This window comes from Cervus elaphus, chromosome 23, assembly GCF_910594005.1.
Source record: "Cervus elaphus chromosome 23, mCerEla1.1, whole genome shotgun sequence".
Classification (NCBI taxonomy): domain Eukaryota; kingdom Metazoa; phylum Chordata; class Mammalia; order Artiodactyla; family Cervidae; genus Cervus; species Cervus elaphus.
Genome location: NC_057837.1, coordinates 36,101,367 through 36,121,867, shown reverse-complemented (window position 1 = coordinate 36,121,867; position 20,501 = coordinate 36,101,367). Strand labels below are relative to the sequence as shown.

Sequence of the window (20,501 nt, the reverse complement as noted above, 5' to 3'; positions counted from 1 at the left end):
AGGGGCTCTGGCAAGATGGAACTCCACAGACAATTAACATTAGACACCAAAGGAAGCGGTGCTGAGGAATGAACAAATGCATCTGTCTACTCACAGGAGTCCCGCACAGTGAGCGGTGATGCATTGAAAGGTCCATTTTTCTTTTCTAAATCCAGGGCTGTGTTTTGCTTCTCATGGCTGCTGATGGCACATCTGAAAGGTATGAGTCTGGGTTTTGCCTGTGGGTGGATATTTGCAGTCACATCTGGCTTTGCTTTGCTGTATTGTTAACCCCCCTTTTCCCTGCTACAGTTGTTTTCTTTTTATTAAATTTCCCGTCTGGATCTCTGCGTCTGCATTTCTAATGTCAACAACTGCTTTTATCACAGATAATAACTTCCTTTTACAAAAAAAAAGGCTGTATCATCCTACATGCATTTCAAATTACATTTTATGAACAAACACTGAAATATAGTATTTGGCAGTATGCGCAATTGAGTATATTTATAGTCATCTAAATTTCAGTTTTGCCAGAGCCAAGAACCAACTTGGTTGCAGTTTTCTTAATAATCTATTTCTTGAGAGTGTTGTTGCTTCTCACCAGAACTTAATTAAGTTCACATTGGGATGTTTATGAAGGAAATTATGCGGTATGCCCAAACATGCCGTACAAACAATTATCAAAACACCAGCAACTCCTTAACACTCCAGAGTTTTCACAACCACAAGCGTGAAACTTTCCCAAATTGATTGTTTGCTAATAGATGGGCTAGGATCAAATTAAAAGATGGCTGATGAATGGGAAGGAAAACTGGACTTCTGCAGTCATCAAGCACAGGACCAAGCTAGTGCCAAGGTCTTTTTGCCTGACTTAATGTCCTCATGTGGTGTAGATGCCCACTGGGAAGGGCGCCAAACTCAGGTTCTGGGCTCTACTGCTGCCCTGCTGTAAGTTATGCAAGTCTGCCTGGTCCTTGTGTACCGCTTGAAGACAAATAAAGGACAGTTAGGAAGCTATTGGCTAAAATGAGGTTAAAATGAGTTTCTTGTTCCTACTGCTAAAGGTGTTGAGTGTTTATTTACCATATAGTATATTTAATCTAGTGAATAATTCTGCAAAGCCATGTGCTGCTGCCTGTAGCCCACACAGAAAACTGAGTGAATGATAGAAAATTAGATTGAAAATTTTGATGATAAGTTTCTGACATTTCCAGTTTTGAGATATGACATGACAGGATGATGGTGATCACACAGGGAAAAAACTACACAAGCCGTTTCAGTATGGAAACAGAGTTGGCAAAATAGACGACATATTTTTAATCTCGGACATATATTAATATTTCAAGTGCAGACTTCTGGTTTCATTGCTTTCTTGATGGTGGGCCCTTCTGGGACGGAATGTTTGGACATGTGACACTGGACAGATGCAGGCTCCAGTGTCAGTTTCATTAAAGAGGACATGTACCTGGAAAGGATTGCACTGTGCAAACAAGAACTTAAGTTTCAGGGGCCATCAGATTAGTTCTCAAACACATTTGAGTGTGATTTGTTTTTAATTATAAAAGTCCAGTGATGCGTTTTTAACTGCCCATCCTAAATCTTGGGCTTCCCCAGGGAAGTGAAGAATCTGCCCACAATGTGGGAGACCTAGGTTCAATCTCTTGGTAGGGAAGGTGCCCTGGAGAAAGGAGTGACTACCCATTCCAGTACTCTTGCCTGGAGAATCCCATGAACAGGGAAGCCTGGTAGGCTATGGTCCACAGGGTTGCAAAGAGTTGGACAAGACTGAAGCGACTTAGCATGCCTAAATCCTGGTGTAATTTAGAATGTAATGGCTGGTGTCTTGATTTGTTTTGTTGACTGTTCTGGGTACATTTTAAGGGTCCAGTCTGGTGGCTATTGACAAGAAAGCTGTTCTGTGTATACTTTATCTCCACACTTTTAAAGAAATAAAGACTTAGAAGAGTGATGGAATTTGTCAGGAAGACCCCCTGGAGAAAGGCATGGCAACCCACTCCAGCATTCTCACCTGGAGAATCCTGTGAACAGAGGAGCCTGGTGAGCTACAAGTCCATAGTGTCACAAAGAGTTGGACATGGCTGAAGCGACTTAGCACTTACTCATCCAGAGCTCAGTGTCTCAAGAGGGAATATCTCTCTTCCATTCTATGGAACGTGTAAGGCACTTTTTAAAAATCTCTGTATAAGTTCTGCCATATTCTAGAAAATAATCTAGTTAAGCAGCCTTTCTTGAACACCCATTTCATACAAAGTTCCAAGTTGGATGTTGTAAAGGAGTCACAAGAAAAGGGTGCAGCCCTCTCGCCTTCAAGTTATTTACCACTTAGAGGGAAAAGACAGAAGGGGCCTATGGGAAAGACATGAGAAACACTTGCTACCGGCTAAACCATGTAACTATGGTGTTGGAGAAGACTCTTGAGAGTCCCTTGGACTGCAAGGAGATCCAACCAGTCCATCCTAAAGGAGATCAGTCCTGGGTGTTCATTGGAAGGACTGATGCTGAAGCTGAAACTCCAGTGCTTTGGCCACCTCATGCGAACAGTTGACTCATTGGAAAAGACCCTGATGCTGGCAGGGATTGGGGGCAGGAGGAGAAGGGGACGACAGAGGATGGCTGGATGGCATCACCAACTTGATGGACATGAGTTTGAGTAAACTCCGGGAGTTGGTGATGGATAGGGAGGCCTGGTGTGCTGCAATTCATGGGGTGGCAAAGAGTCGGATACGACTGAGCGACTGAACTGAACTCAACTTAAACCATGTAAGTGAAGGATAATCTGTCAATCAAGTGGACTATGACAGGAATTTGATAGAAGCAAAGCACATAGCTGGTGGATCAAAATAAAAACACTACAAGGATGATAATGAATGATGCCTAGAAGTTCAGCTATTGACCTTGGAAGACATCAATCATAGAAGTAAAGTTTCATTCTTACAATTGGAATTACAGATTGAATTTTACATAATCTCCCCTTAGAAGTTTGAAGTTCAGTAGTGAAATAACAGGTGCCTGGTTGCCATTGTGACATGAATCTCATGCTGGGATGGATCCATCTCAGCTTGGAACCTCTTCTCCTAGGACTGGGAACCATGGGGAGATTGAGTCTAGTCTTGGGTTTTAGGATGAAATTGATCCCTGGGTCAGAAAGATCCCCTGAGGAAGGAAATGACAACCCACTCTAGTATTCTTGTCTGGAAAACCTCATGGACAGAGGAGCCTGGTGGGCTATAGTGCATGGGGTTGCAAGAGTCAAACACAACTTAGCAACTAAACCACCACCACCGAGGATTTACAGAGAGGAAATTGGAATATTGAACTATCAGCCTGATTTAGGCTTCTGTTGGTCTCAAGCTTGGAAGCCAATAATCTTAGAAAGACAGAATGAGGGAGAAAAGCCAGGGAGTTGGTGGCCAGAAGGAATGCGAGGTCCAGGTTTCTCTCCCTGTGGATCCCAATGGTCATTTCTCTTAGTGGCCCTGGACAAAATTACAAATTATGATTTATGTTAATGTTATTAAGTATGATTTTTCATACTCCTTGTAATGAGTAAGGATTCTAAACTGTGTTAAGATCAACTCAAGTGGACAATGTGTGCTATTAATGTAACTTGTTCTGCCCCCAGAGAAATGACAACATACTTGGAGACATAAAACATATCAGGGTGTGAAGATTCTTCTTTTTAGGGATGATGAAAAATTCTCCCATTTTTGAGCCATTCTTTTATGTCAGTTCTACAAAACTGGATGTAACTTTATATTTTTAAAACATATAGTTTTGTAAATATTTAATATTCTGCTAGTTTGACTTTGTGTGTGTCAAGTACTCTATTTGGGGAGGTTTTATGTTTTATTGCATTTAGTTAAAAAGGAAAAAAGTGTACATTTTTATAATTTTTATGAGTAAGTTAATGTACTAAATATAAATATTAAAAAAATCAGGGTGCAAATTAATTTTGAGGTCTCAGAACCACTGATTAGTGAAGTCCTAAGTAAATCAGGTGCATGGGTGGTGGCCTCTGTCTTCTGTCACTTACTTTGTGTCCCAGTCTTAGCAGTTACAACTCCTCCCAGCTCCAGGCTCCTCCTCTGCCCACCAGCCAGGGCTGTTGCAAGGATCAAAGGAGAAGATTTATTCCATTTTGATAAAGAGTTTTGTTGAAACTTAGGTGCGCTGTAGGAATGAAGCACTCTTGAGTCTAAGTTTCTCAGAAGAGGCAGACACTTGAAAGAAAGGATTTAAGTCCCAGGTGAAGAGCATAAGGAGGAAATGATGGATTCTATCTGAGGGAGACCATGTGTTTGAATATACTTTACCGAACCAGATAGGAAATACTATGAATGTGGGCAGCTGCCAATGCATGTTGGCTTCATCAGATTATTTTACAGTAATAGAAATGATTCTCATTGTCAGGAAGAAGCTGGGAAATTCCCAGCTGGGATGATGCCTGTTATCTGATAGCTATTTATAAGGAATCTATGGAAACATGTCATGGATAACCCCACTCTCTGGTTATTTTAGATCAGAACTGTTTTTAACCTATGAACTAGTCTTAAGGAAGTTTTGGGGAAATCTACCCTTTTAAATGAAATGTGGTACAGCGTTTGAGTTTCTGGCAGTGTGCCCTTTAGTTGAGCCTAGTACTAAAGTGAAAAAATTAATAATATGAAGGTTGTGTTTTGAATTAGAAGATCTGAAGCAAGACCTGGTTGGTAGGTACACACTCACACAATAGAAATAAAAATTAAAAAAATATCAGGGTGAAAAGTAATTTTGAGGTACCAGAATAACTGACTACCTAAGTACTGAGTGAATCATGTGCATGGGTGGTGGCCTCTGTCCTCTGCCACTTAGCTCATGTCAGTGTAGAAGATAGGTGATCAGCGGTGGGCTTGTTGATTGCCTTCTCTCTGACAGTGGTACCAGGGACTCACTGAGACCATTTCCTCTGATGGAGTTGAGGTTGATTATTATGGAGGGATTCCCTCATGGTTCAGCAGAATCCACCTGCAATGCAGGAGATGCAGAAAATTTGGGTTCTATCGCTGGGTCGGGAAGAATCCCTGGAGAAAGGAATGGCAACCCATGCTACTATTTTTGCTGGTAAATCTCATGGACCGAGAAGCCTGGTGGGCTACAGTCCATGGTGTCGCAAAGAGTCAGACATGACTGAGTGACGGTGCACACACACATGCATTATGGAGTGTTTAGCCGTATGTTCTGGAGGCCGGGTTGGAATATGCGGTGGAGGCTCTTCTAGAGGCAGCAGGAGAGCTGGGGCAAGGGTCTCTCATCCATGTGGAGGCCACAGGGAAACCATTGCTTGTGTCTGATGAGAAGTGAAGATACTTTTGCTGACAGAGGGGCTCTGAGAGTAAAACACTGATTTGGAATTTGATGCTGGGCCAGGATGTGGGTGAAATTTACTCTCCACATTGATGAAAAAATTGCCTAGGAAGGCCAAGCCGGGGGAGCCGAGGAGGGAAAGGGCCCGAGATCACGCAGTCTCCTCTGATCTCCAGGCTGCTGAGGGCTCATCAGCCTCAGTTAATTAGAGAGGAGAAAGGAAGCCGCTGCCAAAGTAAACAGCACTGGGCACACACGCGCGTCCTGATAAGAGCCGCCCTTATCTGAGAGCAGAGCTTCTTGGGGAAATGTGGAGTCCCTGATGGCTCAGTGCTGGCACCTGGGGCCTTGGGAGCCACGTGCACTCAGTCTGGGGCTGCTCCAGTGCAGTCTGCTGGGCTATGTCCCTGTGAGCCTCTTTCTTGGTGCAAGTTCTTCTCTGTTTCTCTTCCCAAATGAAGAGGTGGGGAACCGTTCTCTTTCATCCTAGAATCAAAGTTTCTCAAATGATTCTGGAGATGGATTTGTACCACCCTTGGTGTCTGTGGAATGCGGTAACCACAGCCCTGCTGTGTAAAATGACTTTCCCGGTCCTCTGACGGGGGAGTGATGGGGGAGTTTTGACTTGAAAGGTTTGACAGAAAACAGCAAAATTCTGTAAAGCAATTATCCTTCAGTAAAAAATAAATTAGTTTAAAAAAAAAAAGAAAAGCTTAGAGAAGTAGAGAAGGCACTCCCAATTATCGTTGGTAAGAGTTGAAGTTTCGACCTTTACTTGCCTGCTTAATTCAGAGTCCATGCAAGACTCTCCGAGCCCTTTCTCTGAGCTCTCCACCCCGCCACGTGCTGTGGGCTCCAGGGAGGGCACCTTGCCCCCCAGGGAGCCCCGCCTTGAGATGGGAGAGGTAGGACAGACTATAGGTCCTGACCAATGTTCCCTCCCCTCAAATATCAATATTTAAAAAAAAAATTCTGCCATAACATGCATGATGAATTCATGTGAGATTTATTCTGAAAGGTGAGTGGATTTGATAGCTACCATCTTCTGATAGATTCCTTTTTTTTAAAAAAAATGTATTTATTAGCTAAAAAATTTTTATCTGCCCTGAGTCTTTGTTGCTGTGTGCAGGCTCTCTCTAGTTGTGGTGCATGGGCTTCTCACTGTGTTGGCTTCTCGTGTTGCGGGGCATGGGCACTCGGGCTTCAGTAGTTGCAATGCGCGGGTCAGTAGTTGTGACACACAGGCCTAGTTGCCCTGTGGGATGTAGGATCCTCCTGGACCACGGATGGAACCTGTGTCCTTTGCATTGCAAGGTAAATTCTTAACCACTGGACCACAAGGGAAGACCTGACAGATTCTTAATACATTAACAAAAAAGATTTTAATACAGGTCTGTCAAGAGATGATTTTTGTTCCATAAAACGAGTTTTAAAGTGATACTTAAACTCTTTCTTTCAAAAATTGGGTTGAATGTCTCTGGCACCTTACACGGGGCCTTGGATAGTTCATTGGGTTAAAATTGAGGTCATTTACTGGTTTACTTTGTATTTTTTGCTTTAATATTAAATATTTTTCATCTCTTGGAAGCTCCACATCTATTGTGGGTAGGTAGGTGGGTGTTTAATCTTTTGTTGTTTCTGGGTGGTACCTTCTGCCGCCTTTGCACGCTATTTGAGCAGTTAAAATAAGATGTCAGTGTTAGAATCAGACATTAACCCTGTGACCTGCTTGTTATATACTGATCATAACTTTGTTTTGCTTGAATTTCTGAGGTGAGTCAAAGCAGATATATGCACAGTCTGGAGATGGCTGTGTATAAACTGAAACATTTTTGCTCACAATTGCTGATAATACATTCCTTCAGATGAAAGCCTCAAAGAAAACTAGACACTGATATTAATGGAGGGGATTTCTGAAAAGCTTAAGGGGAATTATTAAACTTTTGTACTACTTCCATTTACCTCTTATTCTGTAACCTGTTGGGGGAGGGGTCCTTCCCTATCCCAGCTTAAGTGCATGGTGGTGTCATTTGCTGTGAAGAGGCACCAGTGGATGAAAAAGTGACCGTGCTTTGTGTTTGCTAACACTGAAATATTCTAAAATAAGCACTTGCTTCATTAGCCCATTAGGTATTACGTCTGGCATCAGGAAGTAGAAATATTTGATTTAAAATGAATTGTATGTGCAAAATTTTCTATATGCATATGAATCAAATTATTAGGCCAACTTACAGAGTGTTTATCATTATTGGGAAAATATTAGACAAAACTTTAAAAAATCACATTAGTATTGTTTTCCTAAGTTAAAAACAAAACAAAACACTTAAGGCTTGAAAATGTATTTCCAGAATGGATGTCTCCTATATTTCCAGAATAGGTTGTTCATATTTTAGGGAGAGATTTTTTTCTTCTCTTTTTAAAATTTTATGAAGTATATCAGTAAAATGTTGTCTTAATTTCTGCTATACAACAAAGTAACTCAGTTATACATATATATTCTTTTTCATATTCTATATAGTTCCCTCTGCTACACAGTAGGACCTTGTTGTTTATCCATCCCACATATAATAGTTGGCATCTGCTAACCCCAACCTCCCAATTTAGGGAAAAATCTGATTCACATTAAAAGACAGGCCAACTACCACAACTCATCTAGAAATCATAAAAACAGATTGTTGTTAATGGTTGGCTTCAGTTTTTATATTTTAATTAAATTTTTTAAATTGAAGTAGAGTTGTGTAATATAGTGATTCACAATTTTTAAAGGTGATACTCCATTTTTAATTATTATGAACTCCTTGCCACATTCCTTGTATTTTTAATATATCCTCATAGTTTATTTAATACATAATAGTTTGTACCTCTTAACCCCCTACCCCCATATTGCCCCTCCTCCCCTCCCCCTGGTAACCACTAGTTTGTTCTCCGTATCTGTGAATCTGCTTCTTTTTTGTTGTATTCATTAGTCTGTTGTACTTTTTAGGTTCCATGGATAAGTGATATTTGGCTTCCCGGGTAGCTCAAATGATGAAGAATCTGCCTGCAATGTGAGAGACCTAGGTTCGATCCCTGGGTCGGGAAGATCCTCTGGAGAAGGTCATAGCAACCCACTCCAGTATTCTTGCCTGGAGAATCCCACGGATAGAGGAGTCTGGTGGACTATAGTCCATGGACTCACAAAGAGTTGAATATGACTGAACGACTAACACACACACACACACATATGTAATATCATATAGTGTTTGTCTCGTCTGACTTATTTCACTTAGCATAATGCCTTCTAAGTCTATCCACATTGCTGCAGATAGCAAAATTTTGTTCTTTTCTAAGGCTGAGTAATAGTCCATTGTATATATAAGCCACGTCTTCTGTATCCATTTATGGATGGACATTTAGGTTGCTTCCATGTCTTGGCTATTGAAAATAGTGCTGCTATGAACTATTTGGGGTGCATGAATCTTTTCGAATTAATGTTTTCATTTTTTTTCAGATCCATTCCCAGCGGTGGGAATCTCTTTTTACCAAGAAATTGGGTGGCTCTTCACGCGAGGAAAGAGGTTGAAGTAACTGAGTGAGCATGACTGAATGGGGTGAGAAGGTGGGGCCTTGGAGAGATTATTACCCTTGTATGAAAATGCTAGGGAGAGACAGGAGATGTGTTAGAGAGGGTGCTAAAGAGCCAGGAGCTGCTGTTGCTGAGAAAGGTGGGGAACCATGAGTGGCAGGGGTGACGTACAATGACATAATTTAAGGCAAAAGGGAAGGAGAAGGATCTGAAAGGGGGAGGAGCAGGGTGTCTCCACCACCTCCAGATCTAGTGTGTGATGACTTTGAATGACAAACGGCCATCATGTGAAGGGGGAAACGGCACAGCATTCTCAGGGAAGCACCAGTTTTTGTCAGAACAAAAAGGGGCAAGGAGTATCTGGGGATTTGATTTGGGATATAGGGAATTTTGCTGTGAATGGTCCACGAATTCCAGGAGATGCAGTGGAAGGGTTTCAGGAGTTGGGACTAGATGGGAAAATCTTGTGGTTACTGGACTATGGGGTGGAGGGTACGGTATCCTGGGAGACAGAAAGAAAGGGCAGGGATGCAAAGCACTTAGCCTGGTGTCTGCAATGTCGTGAGGTCTCAATAAATGTTGGCTTTTAATCATTTTGTCAGGGATCGATGAATTATTGAGGAAAACGTTGTTATCAGATAAGGATCAATAGCAATGCTTTTGCAATCCAGACTTTCAATCAATGTTATCAAAATCTGTGTTAGTTCAAAGGATTAGATAAAACTGTCCTCTGATCTAAATGGAGAGAGCTCCTGAAAGAGCCAGGAGCTATAAAACTCAAGCAATATGGGACTTTCCAATAATGCTTATATACTGACTTGCAAAGTCAGCATTAGAACATTTAAAATACATTTCCCATCAGGGTAAAGAAAAATGGTTTTATTTTTGCATTTCCCCTTGAGCGAATGTGATTTATTTATTTATTTTTTTTATAAACTTGCAACTTTACAAGCTTTTTGAGGAATACCAAGGGGACATGAAACAGTTATAATTCTTGGCTTCTTACAGCATCTTCCTTTTGTACAGCGAGCTATGTCTTACTGTAGTTAATGTTATGAGGAGTAGACTATCTCTCCAGAAATCTTTTCAGATCCAAGACTCAGCGCTCCTGGTCTGGGAATCTGATCTGGTGTATTTTACTACTTGAGTAAACCCATAACCTCAGAATAATTGAGTGAATTTTGTTAGATTCAAAAAATAGATTGAAAGATATTCTGGAGGGGATTTAGCCTGTCTCTATTTAGGACAATTTCTGACATTTTCAAACCTCCCTGACATTGAAGTATTCTCTTTCCCCAGTTATGATTTCAGATTACCCACAAAGATCCTGGCTAGTATTTCACAGGAAAGGGTATTTCTTCTCATTTGTACAGTTCAGGGATATGAAGGGTACTGACCTCATAACAGGAGTAGCATCTTCACCTGGAGAAGCATCTGACACTTCCTTTCGCCTGAATTCTCTGCAGCACTGGCCACGGGGCACCACTTCTTCCTTCTTGGCTTTTGTGACATTGACCTCTCAATTCTACTCTTATTTCTTAATTTTCCATCTTAGTTTCCTTCACTGGACTTTTCTTTGTGTCTCTAAAATTTCTTGATTAACCCCATTTAGTTGTGACTGTGGGCTGATTTTGTGCCCCATCAATTTCATTTCTGAAAAAGTCCTAACCCCCAGTGAACTCAAATGTGACTGGGTTGGAGATGGGTCTTTAAGGAGGGCAGTCAAGTTGAAATGAAGTCATTAGGGTGGGCTTCATCCAATAGGGCTGGTGTCCTTTCAGGAGAAGGAGGTGAGGACACAGATACAGGCAGAGGGAAGACTGTGTGAGGACACAGCAAGAAGATGGCGTCTACTAGCTAAGAAGAGAGGCCTCAGAAGAAATCAAGCCCACCAACACCTTGATCACAGACTTTCAGCCTGCACATCTGTGCGAAAGTAAGTCCCTGTTGTCTAAGCCCTTTGTCTGCGGTACTTCACGAGGGCGGCTCTAGTAAATGAAAACAGTCGTCATTTGATATATATTTTTAAGGTGCTGAAGAAAAGATCCACAAGACATGTCTCATTGATGAAATAAAGGTGTCATCTCCTGGGGGGTCACAAATGTGTGAGGAGAGGGGCGCTTAGTTCAGAGTTCTGTGGCTGGAGGTTCACCCTTCCACAGCTTAACAAACTCTGGAGGCACCCTGTTTCTCCATTCCTAGTCCATCTCGATCAGGCAGTCAGGAAATCAGCTTGGCTCACGTGGTTGAAAACTACACCCGACCATGACCACTTCTCCCCTCCCCCAGTTGTCACCCTGCCAGGAGCCCCGGTGCCTCCTGCCTGGACCAGGGCAGTCTTCTCACTGGTCACCATCCTCAGCATCCTCACTGTGTCCTCCGCATGGCCACCTGGGGACTTGCAAGTTCAAGTACTGTCAGGTTGCCCCTTTATTGACAGCCCTACAGTGCTTTCTTTTGCTGATACTGGAAGCTGTGATTCCCCTCCTCTGCCAACCCCTCCTGGAGCCCCCCGACCCCCAACTCTGTGCTGACTCTAATGTACCAGGCCCACTCCTGCCTATGGGTCTTTCAGCTGCTTCTTCTGCCCGGAGTTCTCTCACCTTCCTCCCATATGTATTTGACATACTCCCTCAATTCTTGAAGTCTTTGCTCACATGTCACCTTCTTGATGAGGTCCATTCTGACTGCCCACTTTCATTTGATGACCTGACCTCTGCCCATTGGCCCTGCTCCCCCTCCTGACCTCCTTCTCCAGTGACTTTCTTTTCTTCCTCCCGGGGTCTCTTACAGTCTAAGTGCTTTGTATTTTATGGGTTTATTTTGAATCCTTCCCCACCCCTGTCTGAGAATAGACTCTGCAAGGGGCCACTGCAGGGATCTTGGCCTCTTTTGTTCATGGAGGTGCTGCAAACACCCAGAGCATGACTGGCAAGTGAAGGGGCTGGATGCAGGTCTGTGGACTTGGTGACTAGGTGACCCGGATTCCAACTCTGGAGGGGGAAACGTGCCGAGGGAGCTCCACCTGCAAAGATCTGAGAGCCTTGTGGACGTAAATTGAAAAGAGCTCTTAGAGCCTTCAGCATCTTCAGCTTTCCGGCTGTGGCCACGCATTTCCTGGGCAGCAGGCAGGTGATGGCTGAGCTTATAGGGATTCTAGGGTGCAGCCCTGGGTACCACATCAGGGCCTCTAACGGGCCGTGTTTGACTGAGACTTTATCAGCTCTGCATTGTGGGCTGGGTGCCTCCTGCCCCATCCTGGTCCCCTCTGCTGTCACAGACATCAGGTTTACATCATGATCTGAAGGTTTTTGCTGCCTACATCTGTTCAGACACTGTCTTTCACAAAATCACTAAAGATGGTGACTGCAACCACAAAATTAAAAGACGCTTACTCCTTGGAAGAAAAGCTATAACAAACCTAGACAGCATATTAAAAGGCAGACATCATTTTGCTAACAAAGGTCAAGATATCAAATCTCCATATAGTCAAAGCTATAGTTTTTCCAGTAGTCATGTATGGATGTGAGACTTGGACCATGAAGAAGGCTTGAGTGCCAAAGAATTGGTGCTTTCGAGTTGTAGTGCTGGAGGAGACTCTTCAGAATCCTCTGGAAGCAAGGAGAACAAACCAATCAATCCTAAAGGAAATCAACCCTGAATATTCATTGGAAGGACTGATGCTGTAGCTCCAATAATTTGGCCACCTGATGTGAAGAGCCAGCTCATTGGAAAAGACCCTGATGCTAGGAAAGATTGAGGGCAGGAGGAGAAGGAGGTGACAGAGGATGAGATGGCTGGATGGCATCACTGACTCAATGGACGTGAGTTTGAGCAAATTCTGGGAGGCAGTGAAGGACAGGGAAGCCTGGCATGCTGCAGTCCATGGGGTTGCAAAGAGTCGGACATGACTTAGCGACTGAACAACAGCAGCAGTCTTTAACAAGTGTTCCCCTGCCTTGCGTCTCTGCCCCCCCCAATAAACTTCCTGCACTCTAAACTTCATGGTGTCTGCTTCCTGAAGGATCCAGGTGATACTCAGTGAGGTCCAGGGAGGAGGTAGTAAGATGGCCTTTGGAAGTGGATCCCCATCCCAGTTTTACTCAGGGCATGGATGATACCTGGCATAAGGTGGTAACCCAACTGCTAGAACTCTCACTGATGGTGAATTGGGAGAAGGTTCCAGCAGAGGGAGTATCCCTGTCTGGAGAGAGGATTCAGGTGTTTGGGAAAGTGAGGAGATGCAGGGCACATAAGGACCATGGAGTCAGCTGGTTGTTACTGAGTGGCATTGATGCCCAATGGTGGGCTGAGGGGAAGCTGGGGGCAATTAGGGGAACAGTTGAAAACTAGATATGAAGGCCAGAGGGCCTCTTGCAGAGGCCTGTTACTGCAGTCAGGGTAGAAAAAGTAGAAGACCAAATTCAGTATTAAAGGACTTGCCCAGCTTCAAAGATAATTGAAAAATTCTGCCAAGGTCAGGGCCCTGGTTGGGAAAATATGGGATACCTGGGTAGACACCTCCAAATATTGTGGCTCCCCAGGGCCCTCTGAACTCTCAAGGCTTATGGAGGTGGCTCACCTTTGCTTATTATGGTCTAGACTCCTGTCCTCACAAGGTAAGAAAGCCTCTGTAGAACCTCCACATCCTTTTCTGGTTGCCAGGAGCTAAGTCACACTGTAACCAAGCCAGGAACGGTCTGGTGAGCCCAATAATTTAGAAAGAGATGATACCACTGCCCCTTTGAACTGCAAAAATTAGCCAGCATACACTGGCAGGTACTGGGACTGGATTTTGAGTGTGTTGATCAAGGGGACTGGAACACTAGATTGAGTTAAGGAAAATTTATGAGTTTGGGAGCACTTTCACAGGATGTTGGCAAAGACCTCAGACAATGGTGGAAACTTGCTGTTGGCTGGTTCTTAAAAGACCGGAGAGAGGCTCATGCTGAGCAGAATTGAAAAGTCTAAAATGTCGTGGCAGAGAGTGCAGGGAGGGGGGGAAAGGCTCAGGGGAGTGGATATTCTGGAGGGGATACACCTGAGTGGAAGACCCACCCAAGATTACATTGTGGGGCAGACCAGGCATCGGGAAATTCAATAGTGACTCCCCTCTGCTGACCATGAGGGATGGGAAGGGCAGTCACTGAACTGAATCCGTGGGCAGCAGTGATGATGGGAATCTGGTGAGAACACTTCTTAATGTGTATAATCAAAAGAAAGCAAGAATGGACGCCCAGGGTGGTGACCCTGTCACACATTTGCGATCCCTTGTCTAATTTTGGCACTCCAGGCAGTTTAAATGTGGGACCCATTGATCAGAAAGGAGGCCAGGTTCCCAGGAGGAAGGACTCAGAAACCGCAGCAGATCTGCAGTTGAGTAACCCCTTAGCCCTTCTCCAAAGACTGTTTATTCAAATGACTCTACTCTGGGGAGGAAACCCTCAAACATCTGAATGATTATTGGATATAGATTCTGAACAGGCATTGGTACGTTGGAGGCTTGAAGCTTTATTATGACCCCACAGTTAGAAGGATGGTGTAGGGGACACAGGTAATAAATGGAGTTCTGGTCAAAGTCCAGCTTATAGTTGCTCATGCCCCTCCTGTCCCTGGTGATCATTTCTCTAGGTTCTGAATGTACAATTAGTCTCGACACACTTGGTCACTGGAATAACCCAGTCATTGGGTTAATCTTTAGTTATAGTAGAGAAGGCCAAGTGGAAGTTGCCAAGATTACTCTTTGGGGCCAAAATAGTAAAAAGAAAACAATATTGTATCCTAGGATTATATTGAGGGCTTCCCAGGGGTTGCTAGTGATAAAGAACAAGTCTGACATGATTGAAGCAACTTAGCACACACACACAGGATTATATTAATCATGGATTTTGTTTTCTGTATTCAGATGCTTTGACATCTTGGAGCCTGGAGGGATGGCCCTTCCCAAGAGTTTGCTGGTTCCTAAGAGAATACACAACGTGTTTGTGAGAACGATTCTCAAATACAAACCAACCAATCCAGAGCCCAACCATCTCCTGTCAGGTGCTCACATTCCAGGCCAGTATCCACTTACTGTGATCTCCCCAGAGTGGGTACCACACAACCAGGCATGGCCTTGACATGGCAGAGCTGCTGAAACTATCTCTTAGCCTCTGGAGCACAGCCATAAATAAATAAATAAATAAAATTGTATATATATATATACATATATATATATATATACACATCAAGCTGACTGGCAGGAGAACAAGAGGGGACTAGAATGCCAGGATTGGTGAGAAACATGTGCTCCAGAGGCTAAGAGATAAACCCTTCAAGATTTAGCGACCTGCAACTGCAGCGATGTTTTTAACCTTCCAGTGGTCAGACTCATGCTCTTTCTCTCTGTATGTGTCTGTTTGTTTATCTGTCTCTATCTATCTATCTATCATTTATCTATGTATCTATCCATCCATCCAACCACTCATCTGTCTATCATCTCTCAACCATCAGAATCCTGGTGGTTCTGTGTCTTTGGAGAACTCTGATGAATACACGGCCTATATAACCAACTGAAGGAAGAAGTGCAAGCTTGGTTTCTGGATGGGTTGGCTCGGCAGTTGGGTTCAAGCTGAAAACAGACAGTGGCAAGAGACAATCTTTATTCTGCTCATGGGCAGAGCTTTGAGCACTGTATTTATTTATCCACTTTGTGCGGAAGTGTCCTAAGGTGAGACTATATTTTGTTTCATGAGTAAAGGACTAGAAAGACAAAGACTGGAGAGTCAGACAAGGAAGCCTTGGGGGTAAAGCATGTAGATGGGCATTGGAGAGGGGCATAAAGTCTGAAGAGCTGTGTACCACATATTAAAGGCCACCAGAAAGCATTCACCCTGGAAGGGACATGGAACAACTAAGCTGACAAAATGATGTCGCCAGTTGACATTAGCCTGTCTTTGTGACTAGCCAGCCTAGAATGGCACAATTGGCACGTGGATGGGGTGGGTATGGTGACCGAGACAGAGAGGTACATAGGCCTACCTCCATGGCCTTCCACTCACCACACCTGACTTAGTGACTCCTGTCTCTGCTAGCAGCAGAGACCATTGTTGAGCCTGCAGTATGACACAATTCCTGAAGAAGACTTGCCAACCACTTAGTGACAAGTTGACTATCTTAACTTCCTTCCTTCTTAGAAGAGCCAATGATTTGTTATTACAAAAACAGTCACGTATTCACGTGTGAGGTGCTTTTCCTGTTCATAAAGGTTCAGGCAGCACTGTTATGAGATGGCTGACCTGCAGGCACGGAATCCCACACACACAACTCCACATCCATCAGGGAACACCTTCACGGCAAAGGAGGTCAGGAGTGGCCTATGACACACCATTCACTGGTCTCAGTACACATCACTCTGTCCAGAGCTGCTGCCTGGAGTTGGAGCCTGGAGACCATGCCCTGGGAAGAGGGGTGCCTTCCTCGCTGAGAATGCCAAGACCTACTGGACCAGAGACTTCTCTCTGGCATTGTGTCCCCAGCAGGAAGGATACATGGGATCTGGAACTGAGGGATGGGTAGATGGAGTGGCCCCCCTTGTTGTCTTTCACAGTGACCCACTGGGCTCCTTTGTGCTTTTTATCCCCAGAAATCTGGGCCTTTCGGAGGCAGAGGTCTCTTACTAGGGACACAATAGTGTTCTCACAAACTGTGAGCTCCGGTTGCTCCCTGGATGATAAAAGGAGTCGCCATCTTGGCAGAGATAACTGAGTCTGATCAAAAGGCAGATCCCTACCGGTGGTAGAAAGAAATAGGTGTGGAACTCAGGAGAATGACTTGGGTGCCTCTTGGTGCTTCTTAGACCACTCATGACTGTGAATGGACAAGAGCAGTGATGCCAGCCTGAGAATCCTGGGTTCACCAAAGATCCCTCAGGAAATGAGAGTATGCCTGAGGAAAGCCACCGGGATCAGTGGAGGTAAGAGCTGAGAGTGAAGGGATTCAGGGTGGATGATGAAAGGCAGGGAAGAACAGCAGTGACCATCCTGAGGCCAACAGCAGTGACTGGGGCTGCAGTTGGACCCACAAGCTCCCACTTCTATGTTTCCGCTCACAGAGAGCCCCACTGGACTTGTGGAGGAGACACTCCTAACAGATGTTTGGAAAAGCAAATCCATGCAATGCAGAGATGCACTTTGGCAGTCATTGGGGTGTGCTACTCAGACACCCATTCAAGAAAGAAAACACTGCAGGGATGAGGTCAGCTGACAGCCTCCAGCACAGTGTCTTTAGGATCTGCCTCAGCTTTTTTTTTTTTTTCTGCCTCAGCTTTTGAGCCAAGACCACACTTCCTGGGCAGCATCCAGCCAATGATGGAGCATCCTCCGTCTAGTAGGTCATTGCTCTAGGGTGTTCCAGCTGGTTGGCCAAAATTTATCAGCCAGCCCCCACCCTCCCTGCTGAGATCTTAGTCCATCCCTTCTCCACCTTGTTTCTTACTCTCTCACCTTTTACACGTGCCACATATGAACCATGGTCTGAACCATGGATCGTCTTCATTCCTCCTTGGATGTTCTTCACAAACATCACCCCCACCTCCAACCTCTTGCGCTTCTCACTCAACCTCACTGTCTGTTTTCCTGGGGACCCATCAATACAAAGCTCTACTCAGCCAGTTGTAGTCTGTTTAGCCAGATGAAGGCAGTGCGATGCAGTCAGTGGTGACAGAAGCATGCGTACACATGGAAATATTTATGCCCATTAAAAAAGCTGATTCACAAAGTAGTACCAGATTTTCTTATTACCAAGTTGTGTTTTTTTTTTTTTTTTTTTCATTCAGGGGCTTTTACAGTTAAAATATTCTGGAAGTTGAACAGGAAAACTAAATTGAAGATAAATCTAAGTTAATTATAGATGTAAAATTTTTGTTTGAAATGTAAGCACTGCCCCACTTCCTCTACACAGAGTTAGATCAGTGTTCCGTGCACTGCACACACACTTTCCCTGCTTGTTATGGAATTTGCTTTATATATTTTTGAATCAGCTAAATTTAGAGGCAACAAAACCAAACTGGTCTCACCTTTAGATGAAGCACCTTCTGTGGCTGAGTTACTTCCTCTCGGAGGACTGATCATCACCCCAAATTAAAGATGGTAGTGGATAAACTCTTTGCTTTCCATTTCAACCCTCTCTTGCTTTCCTGACTGCCTAGTACTATTTGTGACACTGCGGTCTTAAACATTCAGTGGGTTCAGACAATGGCATGGAAAGTGGCTGCCACACTTTTCTATATGCAAGGTCCTTGACAATAGCTCCCAGAAGATGTCACGTGGCTCCTCATGATGCTCCAGACAATGGTGGGAGAGGGCAGCCCTTCTTTCTCTTTCTTCACTCAGACACTTACTGACTAGATGAAATCATTTTCCCAAGTTACTTTTATACAAAGAATGTAATATTTTATCTCAGATCCTTTTGTTGACTTCCTGTTACCCATTTTCTTTTTCAAAGTCTTTAAGCTACGGTGTATTAATCTGTTCAGACTGCTATTACAAAATGCCACAGACTGAGTGGCTCATAAATAATAGAAATTTATTTCTCATAGTGTGGTGTCTGGAGGTCTGAGCTTAGGGTGCCAGCAGGGTGGAGTGAGGACCCTCTTCAGGGTAGCAGACTCCGTTGTGTCCTCAGATAGTGGAAGGGGTAAGGGAACTCTCTGGGGCCTCTTTAATCAGGACACTAATCCCATTTATGAGGGCTCCACCCTCAGAACCCAGTCATCTCCCTAAGGCCTCACCTTTGAAAACCATCACACTGGGCACTAGGATTTCAACATGTGAATTTTTTTGTGGGGGACACAGACATTCAGACCACAGTTCATGGACTTTGAAATTTACTGCATCTTTGTCTGTCACTCTTCTCCTTTTTTCTTTTTTTTTTTTTAATCGTGGACTATTTTAAAAGTCTTTATTGAACTTGTTACAATATTCTGTTTCATGTTTTGGTTTTTTGGCCTTGAGGCATGTGGGATCTTAGCTTACCAACTAGGGATTGAACCTGCAACCCCTGCACTGGAAGGAGAAGTCTTAACCACTGGACTGTCAGGGAAGTCCCCCTCCTTTTTCCTTTATTAACATGTTTCCTCAGACCTTACATTCCAGCCAAGCCAACAACTTCAACATCCTTGCCCTGTCTTCTCTAATGCTAAGGGTGACCAGCCTGTTTGCCAGCCCTCCTTAATTTACCAACATGCTTTTCAATCTTCAGCTTCCTTCTTAAGACTCATTCCCTCCTAAAGGTCTATTCTAACTGTCTCCAAATGATTTCTCCTTCTTTGGTCATTATCAGAATGCTTCCTTACCTTGAGCTTGTTTGTACAGGTGTCATGAGACCTGTACTTGGTAGGAGCATTATGTTTGTACTTGAGAGAAGCAACTGGAAAGTTGGTCAGTTTCTACTATTTCACAACAGTCAAACCACTCCATCGCCCTTACCTTCCCACCTGTGATGAGTGATGAAGAATATGCTTGAAAATCACCACCATTCATTTGTAGACTGAGGGAAATAATTTGGCTTCTTTGTAATCAGTAGACGTTTGTGTGCTGTCAGAACTAAGGGATTTATTTAAGTTAACAAATAACTATACTGTAAGTAGTCAGAGTGCTGAGTCAAAGTCTAGCTAATACTCCTCCTGTGCTGAAGTGTTAGCTGCTGTTCATCCTGTAGTTAGAACACAGCTATGAGAATTTATATAAGGAAACATCATCTATACCAAGCTGTTGTATGTGTCCGCTTACTTATCTTCCCACTAACCCACATCTCTAGGATCCTTTTCTATCTTTTTGTTCCTAGTTCCTGGTATTGTCTGCCATGGACTGAATATTTGCACCCCCACCAAAAAAAAAAAAAAAAAAATAGTGTTAAACTCTAATCCCCAAAGTGATGGTATGTGGAGGTGGGACCTTGGGGAGGTAATTAGATCATGAGGGCAAGCCTTCAGGAATGGGATTAGTGTCCTCATGAAAGAGGCCCCAGAGAACTCCCTCCTCATTTGCACCACATGACAACACAGCAAGAAGATCCATCATCTATGAACCAGGAAGATGGTTCTCACTAGACTCTGAATCTGCCGGCACCTTGATCTTGGACTTCCCAGACTTCAGAACTGTGAAAAATAAATTTATGTTGTTTACAAGCCCCTCGGTCTATGATATTTTTGTTATGGCAGCCCAAACACATCGTCAAATTTCAATAAGTGTTTCTAAGTTATTTGGCTTTCATTCTTTGTGACCTTCTCTCATTCTTCACACCAGAATTGTCTGAAAAGTCAGCTTTAAGTTTCACAGTAACATACTCAGAATTTTTGCTCATAGTCATAAAATCTGCATCTCAGGAAGAGAAGGCAAAAGTTTTCAAAGTTCTATGAAGTGCAACTGGATGGACGGATCAGTCATTCATAAGGTGGCTCAGTGATACTCTTTCTAAGGCAGTTTCTGGATGACTACATCGCACACTGTTTCCTTTCTGGGTTTGTTCTTCTTTCAATAAAGAGGTCACTATCAGAGAGCTTTTAGCTCTGGGCTAAACTGTTCACTTTGCCTTTCAGCTATTATAGTGATCG

General features: G+C 43.6%; 1 long non-coding RNA gene across 6 annotated transcripts in view; it reads left to right on the top strand.

Moving 5' to 3' along the window:
- Positions 1 to 14,963, top strand: part of LOC122681914 — a 110,259-nt gene extending 95,296 nt beyond the window's left edge. For 3 of the 6 annotated variants that reach the window (XR_006337138.1, XR_006337137.1, XR_006337133.1), the window contains 3 exons: positions 8,327 to 8,403; positions 8,834 to 8,941; positions 10,690 to 12,372. This is a non-coding gene — a long non-coding RNA (uncharacterized LOC122681914). Of the gene's footprint in view, positions 1 to 8,326; positions 8,404 to 8,833; positions 8,942 to 10,689; positions 12,373 to 14,813 lie in introns of those variants that run through there. The other 3 variants (XR_006337135.1, XR_006337134.1, XR_006337136.1) reach the window with 3 other exon arrangements.
- Positions 14,964 to 20,501: the final 5,538 nt, after the last annotated feature.